The 11,558-nt window shown below is 38.3% G+C and overlaps 1 pseudogene; it reads right to left on the bottom strand.

Moving 5' to 3' along the window:
• Positions 1-2,049: 2,049 nt before the first annotated feature.
• Positions 2,050-2,703, bottom strand: LOC140636387 (proto-oncogene serine/threonine-protein kinase mos-like; annotated as a pseudogene).
• Positions 2,704-11,558: the final 8,855 nt, after the last annotated feature.

The raw sequence follows: 11,558 nt of genomic DNA, 5'->3' as shown, positions 1-11,558 counted from the left end.
AATTGTATTTGTAATTGGTTTCTTAGAGATAAATCTGTCAACATTTAGTTTATTCCACTTAAATAAAGAAACATAGTTATACATATTGTGAAATATGATTTCTTCCTGAACAAAACTATGTGGAAATGTGTTACCTTGATTAATCTGTAGCATAAATTGTTAAAGACTTTTTTATGTTCCACTGACCCAAAATTTGACAGTAATGTGTTTAGATTCCAGCAAAACCAAAAGAGCCACTTATAATAAGATCTATAATGATAGCAGTAGTCTGCTTTCTAATTTTACATAAAAGAAACAACTCTGAAAAAGATAATTACTATCTGGACTAAAATTTCACATTTTCTAGAACAAAGTAGACATTTAATAAGTTTTAAAAAAAATGAATGAAAACATATGCAGACGAGTTTTTATTCTTGATTCCAGCATTTAATATTTATGTTACTATAAACTTTAAAATGCCAACTTTAGTTAATATACAATGTTAAGAGATGAACATAGACAATACTGACAATTGACAAAATAGCATCAGGTCTCATTTTTAAGAGCCACATTTGACTTTAAGCTTCAGGAAAGCAGAGATCATCCCAAGTGCCCTAAACAATGCCAGGCACCCAGTAGGTCCACAATCAGTATATTTGTTACTGTTATAGCTCTGGAATTAGACTAGAGAGACTAAGGCCTTTGTCTTTATCCCAAAAATTTAAAAATAAAGAAATCAGGAGAGATTAATGAGAATAATACATTTGAGATATGGTTTTACTGCTTTTTGTGAGAATACAGATTTTTGAGAGGGCATTGAATGCATTTATTTAATATGGATAGATTTTGGATTTTTGTATTTTTTTGCTTATTGAATAATAGAGTTTCAAATTGTTCAGGCTACTCTAAGGGGTGTGTGTGTTATATAAACAAATATAGGAGATGAATAGAAGTTTCTGGTTCAAAGATTTTTGAAAACAGTCTTTAAGACCATTTTTACTTTAGGTTCAAGATGATGCATTAATTTTTCTTTTGGATTATTTTTAGATTTTGACTTCTTTTTGCTTCAGGAGAGGTCAGTATACTAACAATAGCTATAACAATAACAGCACACCTCTCATTTACTGGACCACAAATGCTCCAGGCACAGTGCTGAGCATTTTACATGTACTGACAGCGTGACTGCATAGAAGTTATCTCCATTTATAGATGAGTAAACAGGAGAGAGAAATTAAATGAATTGTTCAAGCTCATACAGTAGGCAAATTTCAAAGCCAAGTTGTGAACCTATGCTGTCTGTCTTCCACCCTCATTATCTGATGAAATCAAAGCCTTTATGCACTTTATATATCATATAATATAAATTATGTAAAATTTATGTATATATGATCTTAGAATTGGTCTTAGTTCACCAATTCAATTAATGGTTATTCAAAGGTCACTTAAAAATAATTTTCCCTTGAGGAAATAGAATCACAAATAATAAAATTCCCAAGAATTTGGAAAAATTTCTCCAAGTTTCTAGTACCTTTATTTTCTAAAATTCTCTCCTATCAGTGGTTTTTTTCTACACCTTCATTTCTTTAAAAATGAATAGAAACAAAGACAAAAGCTTGTCTTGATACAGGTTTAGAGCCAGCCAAATTCAGCTTTTAATTTAAAAACAATTTTTTTTAAAATTTTTATTTACTTACTATAGTCACACACAGAGAGAGAGAGAGAGAGAGAGGCAGAGACACAGGCAGAGGGAGAAGCAGGCTCCATGCACCGGGAGCCCGATGTGGGATTCGATCCCGGGTCTCCAGGATCGCGCCCTGAGCCAAAGGCAGGCGCCAAACCGCTGAGCCACCCAGGGATCCCTAAAAACAAATTTTTTAAGTAGGCTTCACACCCAATGTGGGGCTTGAGCTAATGACCCTGAGATCAAGAGTTGCATGCTCTACTGACTGAGCCAGTCAGGGACTCCCAGATTTAGCTTTTAAAGAGTTAAAATCAACCACAACAAGTTCTGCACTTGACCACCGCAAAGCACTGGCCATCCAGCAGCATTAGGTGATCTTCTCAAGCCTTTTACCCAGAGATAGTGAAGGCAGCTGCTGAGAGAGACAGATGAAGGTTATGGGCCGCTACAGTGTAGAGCTTTCCCGAGAAGGCATTTCCTTGCTAGTCACTTGCCAGAGAGTGATGACAAAGGAACAGATGTCAGTTTTGGTCATATGGTTTCTCCTTTCATGAGTTCTAGGGCTTGGTGGGTGTGTGTGCCATCTGGGCGGTAAGGAAGAGTCTGTGGAAGCATAGATCTTGCAGCTTCTCAGAGCAACCAGTCACCAATTTTGCATGTATCTTGTTCACTGATCAAAATGTTTACCAGCCTAAGACCCAAATGCACAATGCTTTATGACTGAAGAAAAAGCAGGCCATTCACACATCTAGGGAATGCTTATTTCCTGAGATGTGTGAAAGTGTACACTTTCCCAAATGTAATTATTCACTGGCAGCAGTGAGGACCCCCTTCCTCCTCCTCAGAGCAACTGATAGCACCGTATTTGACTTGCTGTAAATTGACATTGTCATCAAACTCCATGATTATGGTATATAGACTATTAAAGCCCACAGACCTGGGCTGGCAGCTATACCTTACACAGTAGTGTCATGATGGAGCCTTGCTATGTTGAGCTCAGCCCAGAAATTCACTGGGATGCCAGCCAATTTGTTTTTAAACATTTTTGGATATGTAGAGAAAGAAGAGCCCAGGAGGCAGACTGAGAAATACTGGTTAGAGGAATTAGAAGGGGAATAGGGAGAATGTTATTCTAGAACCAGGAGAAAGCAGTTGGAGAGGTGAGATTGATCAAGAGCATCAAATACTGCAGAGAGATTAAGTAAGAGAAGAAAAGCCTAGTTTTTAAATTTAGAAACCTATAAGTCATGGAAATGGTTTTAGCAAGAGTGATTTCAATAGTGTGGTTGAAGTAGCAGCAAGCTGCAAAAGGTTGAGGGATGCAAAAGGGGATGTGGAGACAGGAAGTACAAACAACTGTTATGGGAAAGGTACTTGGAAAGGGAAAGAGTAAGGATAGGTCAAAGGTAGACTCTTGATTAAATGGGAAAAGGGAGAACCTATTTATAGGATGCTGAAGTAAGGACCCAGTTGTGAGGAAGTTGATGATGCAGGAAAGAGAAGAGGTCATCGAGAGTATCATGACCTTGAGTAACCGAGAATAGTTAAGATCTAAGGAACAGATGGAAGGACTTAGGTAGATGTTTTCTTTCTTTAGGACAAGAGACCAAGATGGCACAGTTCTCAGTAAGTGTATTTCTGTGGGCAAAGGAGGGTGAGAAAGACCATTCTTGATAGATACCTTTTTTCTCCACAAACTGTGAGGTAATACCTCCTGAAGAAGAGGTTGGAGATAGGATATGATGCCTGGAGAGAGTGATGGGCATTAGGGACAGCCACTGAACGGAATGGGAAAGAGGGCTAATCAAAATGGCCTGGGGAGGTCAGCTGAGGTGGGAGGCAGCATATATTTCACATGATGTTCAGTGTTAGTCTTCAGGAGTCTGGGCACAGAAGCAGAGAGGGCAAATGATAAGTTTGAGAAGCGTCTTCAGTTAGCAAGGGCTGGCACAGAGGGATGTGATTCTGACAAGAAATTTGTTGAAATGATGTGCCATAACATCTGGGCTAGATCAGAAGGAATTCAGACAGAGAGGTGGGGGAGCCTGGGGGGGAGTGGACGATGACCTGCAAGGAAGTAGAGGTGGTCAGAGCATCAGAGACTTCAGAGAGCTTAAAGATCACATGCATGCCAGGTGCTACTTCTGGAATGAGAAGGGCTGTAATCAGTGGGTTCTCTAAGCTGTTTTGGGTGATGGTGGTTCACAATGTGAACCCAGGAACAGGGTAACTGAGGAGGAACAAAGGTACAGGCTTCTGGAGATAAGCTCAGAGTTGGGGTGTCTCACATAGAGCTGCAACAATTTAGCAAACTAAAATTACTTTTTTTTAAAGATTTAATTTATTTATTCATGAGAGAGAGAGAGAGAGAAAGAGGGGCAGAGACACAGGCAGAGGGAGAAGCAGGCTCCATTCCATGCAGGGAGCCTGACGTGGGACTCGATCCCAGGTCTCCAGGACCACACCCTGGGCTGAAGGCAGTGCTAAACCACTGAGCTACCTGGGCTGCCCACTAAAATTACTTTTTAAATTAAATTTTCATTTATCCAGAACCATGAGGGTTTGTTTCTTCCCCAAACTCAGCTAGTGTGATGGTACGATTACTTTGGTGAATATGTCTTGATAGTTAACACCTGTGAGGTGTTCTTTAATCAGCAATGCTGCTCTGCAAAAATGTTCATCATTGTTCTCAGTAGGGCAGACTCTCTGGTGAGACAAATAAATCCCAAAACATCACTTGATTATGGAATATGCTTCTTTTAATGCATCGTTAAATGTGGTTGCTAATATTTTGTTGTAGATTTTTCATCTATGTTCATCAAGGATAGTGGTCTATAATTTTTTCTCTTGTCTTTCTTCCTTCTTTCTTCCCTCCCTCCTTCCTTCCTCCCTCCCATCTCTCTTTCTTTTCTTTTCTTTTTTTCTTTTCTTTTCTTTTTTCTTTCATCCTTGTCTGATTTTGGTATCAGAATAATGCTGGGCTTGTAAAATGGGTTTGGAAGTATTCCCTTCTCTTCAATATTTTGGAAGAGTTTAAGGATAAGTATTAAATCTTCTTTGAATGTTCAGTAAAATTCACCAGTGAAAGAGTCTAGTCCTAGGTTTTTGTTTGTTGGAAGTTTTTGATTACTGATTCAATCTCTTTACTAGAAATTTGGTCTATCAAAGATATTACAGCCTAGCTAAAAGACATGATATAGGCTGTATAGGCCCAAGAATTAGACTAATATTTGATTACTATTTTTTTGACTTTAAAAAACAGGATGGAATTAAATAAAATATGGATAAATTATACTTGGCTTCTTTCCTTTGGGTTTTTTCCTCCTTTTTAATTTAATTTAATTTAATTTAATTTAATTTAATTTAATTTTTAAAAAGATTTATTTATTCATTAGAGACACAGACTGAGAGAGAAAGGCAGAGACATAGACAGGGGGAGAAGCAGGCTCCCCGCAGGGAGCCTGAGGCGGGACTCGATCCCGCATCCCGGGATCACGACCTGAGCTGAAGGCAGGCGCCCAACCAGAGCCACCCAGGCATCCCTTTCCCCTTTTTTAAAATTTCAGTTTCTGGCAAGACATCTCCAAAAGATGTTAATACTTAGAAATGCATGTGAGATCACTCAGTAGTGTATTAAAACACACATCAAAGGCAGAGATAAGGGAATTAGGTCATCCAACAGAATGGATGGGCCTATGGAGAGAAGAGAAGATACTGAAACGAGTGGCTGCGGGTCAGCAGCAGGATCAGTGTCACCAAAGTAGAAGCCAGTCTTCCCCTCAGAACAAGTCCTTCCTCTTTCTGACTTCCTTATTTCTGTTAATGGAGCCCCGAATCCTCTAATCTTCTGGATTTAAACACTGGAGTAATTTCCTGTTATGCTTCTCACACCCCCATAAGTTATCGAGGCCTCTTAATTAATCCTTCATCACCCCTCCAATAGCCTGAAGAATGACTGGTTGGACTGGTGACACTGTTGGCTGCAGCTGGCAGCTAACACGGGAAGAGGGAGTAGGTGCATTCTTCCCTAGTGGTCCCGCCTACTGAGTGATCACATGGCTTCCCTTGCAGATTGCTGCCATTGCCCTAGGACTGCATCGGTGGACTGGGTTATGACACTTTACTCTCACAAGGATCTGTCCCCTCCCAACCCTGGGGGAAGATTCCGTTAATGCCATGTGACTACATGCCACTTAAAAAAGGAAAATATCAATAACAGAAATTGTCTATAGATTAAAAGCTTGAAGGAACTGTAAGGGTCCTAGCTCCTCAAAAGTATTTGATACACACACAAACATGCCCATTCACATACACAAACTCCTTTTGAAATTCCCATTTAAAAATGAATGTCTTTACTGCTGCCAAATAGGTAAACCACAACACTGAAGAGGTTTTCTTTAATTAGCAATTACAAAGATGTTCATGGCTATACTAGTTGAAGTAGGTTAACTGGTGAAACATATAAACCCCAAACGTATAATGGGACAAACAAGAAAGAAGTTCTTGCTCATTTAGAGTCCTAAACAGATGTTCCTTGTTGACAGCTGGCTCTCTTTCAAGGGAAGAACCCAGGTTCTTTTGGTATGTAGCTCTGAGATCTTCAACATATGGGTTCAAAGGTTTGCTTCAAGCCAGTGAAGGAAAAAATGAGTGTAAAGAATTGAATGCACATGTAAGACATTTCCAGGCCTACAAACAGCACATTGGGCTTCCATTCACATTCCAATGGCCAGAACTTAGTCATATGGGAAGGTACTCCATGTTTTCAGGAAGATAAGACATAAGGTTGGTAAAAAAAAAAAAAAAAATTAGCATTTTTTTCCACAATGGGATAGCAACTGGACTAGTGTGGGGAATTTACAGAAAGAACATCTGCTCTCCTGTATCAAGATGGTGGTGGAGGCACACAACAGAGTAGTGGCAAAGGAACAGATCAGACTTTTAAATGCAGAAAGACTCAGTTGTTACATTTAAGGGGAAAAAAATCTCCATTATTTATTCTAATAAAGTCTCCTCATTGTCTAAAACACACCCAAAGGAAGTTTTCTTAAATGAACAAAATTCAGTAATACAAAATTGGCAAACTGACAGGTTGAGATCTGGGCAGCAGCAATCTGCAGGAACTAGACAAGAAGCCGAGACTGAAGAAGCAAAGCCTAGGCAAAAATCCAAGAGTGCCAGGGCAATGCCAACATGAGAAATCAAAGATGTGAATTGAAATCAAGAAGCCATAGAAACCTTGAAACAAAGTAAAATTGGAGTCACAAAACCTGGGTGTGAACCCTGGCCTTATCATTTACTAGCTGACACAGAAGAGGACACTTAATGCCTCTGAGTTTGTTTTCCATTTGTGAACTTGGGGTAATAATACTTATTTCACAACAATTAATTGGAGAGTCAAACAGATGTTGTGTGTCAAAACTCATAGAGCCTGACAAAAGGAGAAAGAGAGCTAATTTTTTTTAAAGATTTTATTTATTTGTTCATGAGAGACAGAAAGAGAGAGAGAAGCAGAGACACGGGCAGAGGGAGAAGCAGGCTCCATGCAGGGAGCCAGATGTGGGACTCCATCCCGGGTCTCCAGGATCACGCCCTGGGCTGAAGGCGGCGCTAAACCACTGAGCCACCCAGGCTGCCCAAGAGAGCTAATTTTAAGTCTTTCTCTATTTTCACAAGTTTAGGATTTTGAAACCTCCTTATGCATAGTAAGTCTCTAGTCATAAATCAGAAGAAGGGGGTGAAGAACTACCTAGCATAGAGGACTAGCCTGTGGACTGGGGAAACTTTGCACATTCAGGTTCCTTTATTAAAGTCCTGTCTTCCTGCATACCTGTCTTCCTCCCTTACTTTCAATATGCTTTTCCTCCTTCTTTTCTTTTCTCTTGTCTTTCTTTTCTCTTCCCTCTCTTTCCTTTTTCTTCCATTCTTTCATTTTCATTCTTTCTTTTCTTTCATCCTTCCTTTTCCCCTTTATTTTTCTTCCTTTTTTTCTCCAGGAGGGTGTAACTCATTTTATGTATGAAGATTCTAAACAGGAGCTTGCTAAATTTGGGGTTTAAGGGTTCAATAGAACAGAAAGGATACATTATTGACAGATGTGTTACTTGGTGTAATTCTTTGGGACAAAAATGAGTAGTATGTACTCCAAAGATAATTCCCTTTGACCTGCATGAATTCTTCTGAGTATCCATCTAAAGGAAATAATCAGAAATATAAAGGTCTTATGAACAAAGATGTTCATCATAGTTTTACTTCTAGCAGTAAAAAATTTGAAACAGGCTAATTGTCAACACTCAACAAATAGTAAATTGTATTATATTCACATAGTAAAATATTTAATTGTTAACAATTGTATTTATGAAGTGTTTCAGTAACCTGGAGTATCATGATAAAATAGCAAATGAAATAAGTAGACTACAAAGTGATCACAACTATGTCAAAATTGCAGGCAGAAAAAGCTTACAAGGAAATATATCGCAATGGTAATGGTTTTCCGTGGATGGGCGAATACAAGTGTTTTTTACTTCTTTCTACTTTTCTGTATTGTCTATAATTTATAATACATCTGTATTATTTTTATATTGGAAAACACAAAGTCAATTTTCGTTTCTAGGAAAGTGTTGATATTAACTTGCTTCATTTTACCCTAGTGCTACTGAATAAAAAGCTGACACAATTATCAGCAAAACAAGGGGCTCCTGGATGGCTCAGTCAGTTAAGCATCCGACTCTTGATTTCAGCTCAGATCATGCACTCAGAGTTGTGGGATCAAGGCACTGGGCTCTGCACTCTGCACAGAGTCTGCTTGTCCCTCTCCCTCCACTCCTCTCCCTCCACTCCTCTCCCTGTTCTCCTTCTTTCTCTCTCAAATAAATAAAATCCTTGAGAAACTCCCCCAAAAACTCCCAGGAAGAAAGTTCACTTCATGCATCACAATGTGAATAATGCTGTTCAGAAGTGAACAGAAATACCTATGTAGGTATACAGGTAGCCCATACAAATATGGAATATGGACATTAACATTATTAATTTCTTCTCTTTGTAAGTCATAGTTTTGCTTTACAGGATTTACTTGGTAAGAATAAAATGTAAATTTTTGGTGCAAAATTTTCACTGGTCATTCTGACAGCACAGACCTGGTCTGACTTAGAGCATTCGCATGAATCACAAAGACTGTGTTGGAGTCAGAGTGGAAGTGAACTTTGATAGGATTCAATGAATCTTCTTAACTGCCGACCACTGATATCCATGGAAGCTGTGCCTTTTCTGTAGAATCTGATAATGGGGACTATAAGTAATGAAAATATTTGGACAATCATCTATAGACATTGACAAACATTAGCAAACATTATCACCTCTCAGATGTTCTGGAGAGTGGCTGGATCCATTGCAACCCACAATGAGAGATGAAAGAAACTGAATGAAGCCTTGTTTGAATGTCTATTTAATTTGAAAATATTGATTTGATGTGATGCTCTCAGAAGTTCTAAATTTAAATGTATTGAGTAGTCACTGCTAGCTGAGAAGAGATGAATAGATAATCAGGCAGGCAGATCTCAGAAGTTGGTCCAGAAGTCAAAAGGGACTGCCGACAGTATCCTGAAGAGTCATAGGGGTCTTATAAGATATTATTAAAGGGATAGGGAAAGAGGACCAAAGATGAGAAAATACTATTTTCTTTATTCAACCAAAAATAAAATTTCATAAACCATAAAGAGTGGATGTGGAGAGTTCCTATTTTAATATTTATAGCTTTGTTTGAATTCATTGAAAGGTGTGCCACCTCCTACAGCCTGGTAAGATTGCATTTAATATTAAAATTACAGTACAGTAAACCATAAAGTTTACACATGAGACTGAAAATGACAGATTTAGAATGGTAAGGAAAATATACCACAGCTGACAGGGAAAAAAAAAAAAAACATGACCCGAATCTGAATTTCCTGCCCATGTAAATGAAGTTGCACTCTGAGTCCAGAAAGCATCATGGTCTATTTATGATGATAGGAATTTGTAGGTGCCTGGCTTCAGGTGAGCCTCTTTGATATTTAGCATCAATATTACAGGCACAAAGCTGTATTTTATTTCCTTGCAGAGCTTTCATGATGAAATTGAAAATATTGATTTGTGATCACCACACTATAGATCAATCCAAACACATGGATTTTGTGCTTTGTTTTATTTAAAGGACCTGGGTCAGAGATGTCTATTTTGCTTTATGTTCAAAACCTCATCGGTGTTTCTCAAACTTTAAGGTACATAAGAATCCCTTGGGGTCCTTATTAAAATGCATATTGGGTAATAAGCAAAATGAATCTTTCATGAAGGGAGTCAGAATAGTGGTTATCTTTGCAGGGGTAATGACTAGGAAGGGCACGAGAGAAATTTGTGGGATATGTGAAATGTAATACATGTGTAAAATGTACTGAACACCACGCTTAGGATTTGTATGCCTTACTAGTTTGTTATTCTGCAGTCATTATTTTTAAAAAGGAAAATATAATAAAACTTAAAAATGAAGATTCTTGGGTTATGCTGCAGGAAAAATCCCTTAAGGACTACACCCATTGTAATAAGGCTGGGCCTATTGTTGACTAGAATATGAACTTGTTAACCAAACATCAGACATGAGTAACAGAAAAAGGCACATTTTACCTGAGAGAACACCATTGTGAGTAACCCTGCCTCACACCCGTTTATAGAGCAAACAAAAATTCAGGTGATTTCTATAGTAATTCAGAAACCATAATTTCCTAAAGACATCCAAATTAGTCAAATATGGAAGATTTTGTCTTTATATGGCAAAGGGAACAATAACTGAGCTATAATTCTTAGAACTGCATAATTACTGTGCTTGGGAACTGGCTTTTTATGATGTCTTTTTACTGTCTTATCCCTTACCTTTTTAAGGCCTGCTGCAAAACAGAACCAGTATTTATTCATGTTCTGACTGAAAGAATCTATCAGGTCAGACTTAATCTCAGCAGAATGGAAGTATTTTCCCACCAACTGGTACCTACACAGCCGTCTCCCATGGTTTATTGGGACTCTTTAGTGGCCCAGTCACTCCAGAATTCTATTCCCTGCAGACATGGGCTTATGTTCAGTCCCCAGCAGATATAGTTTGGGTAATTCCTGCCAGCAACATTCTCCTCAAGTCTGTCACACGTCTTATTACCCATCTGCAGAATAAACTTCTGGAGGAAAGCCACTGAAAATACTGCAAGTGACAAATGGAACATTCTTCAAAGCTAAATGGAAAAATCATTAATCATACCCCCCTGTTGCCAAGTTATACATGGTGGAAATCATGTAATGTGTAACGTCCACCTTGATAAATTCTATTTGTTAACCAACCAGAGCACCTCCGGCAATGAACAGGGAAGGTAGAGGAGAAAGAGCAACTCCAGAACCAAATCTTTCATTTCCCCCAGATAGGAACTCTTTCACCTTCAGATATTAAATAGTTGCTAATTTCTTCCAGTCTTTAACATGACCTGGCTTCTAGTCATTAAACAAAAAGAGAAGATGCCAATTGAGATAAAAATCCCTCTGTACACAATGAGTACACACATTTTTGAGAAACACTGAGTCACGGAGAACTAATCAGTTGTCAGTTGTTTAGCCAAGCTCATGTTTGTCTAGTTGTTTACTTATTATTCCCTGCCCAAACAGTAACATTAAAGTAAGAAGATGCCAGAAACTAGCACTAATTAAAAGAAGATACTATCTTTAATTTGCTCATTTATTCAACAAATATTATGGGATGCCCATCTTTTCCCAGATATTATTCTAGGCCCTGGGTTTAGAACAATGAGCAAGAGACCCTTCCCCACAAAAGAAGTCCTTTTCCCATATTATATGAAATGCCTTCTTATTCATAATGTGAAAATGATAG

This window comes from Canis lupus, chromosome 7 (genome assembly GCF_048164855.1).
Source record: "Canis lupus baileyi chromosome 7, mCanLup2.hap1, whole genome shotgun sequence".
NCBI lineage: Eukaryota > Metazoa > Chordata > Mammalia > Carnivora > Canidae > Canis > Canis lupus.
Note: the sequence above shows the minus strand (reverse complement) of the source record. Positions and strands in the feature narration are given on the sequence as shown.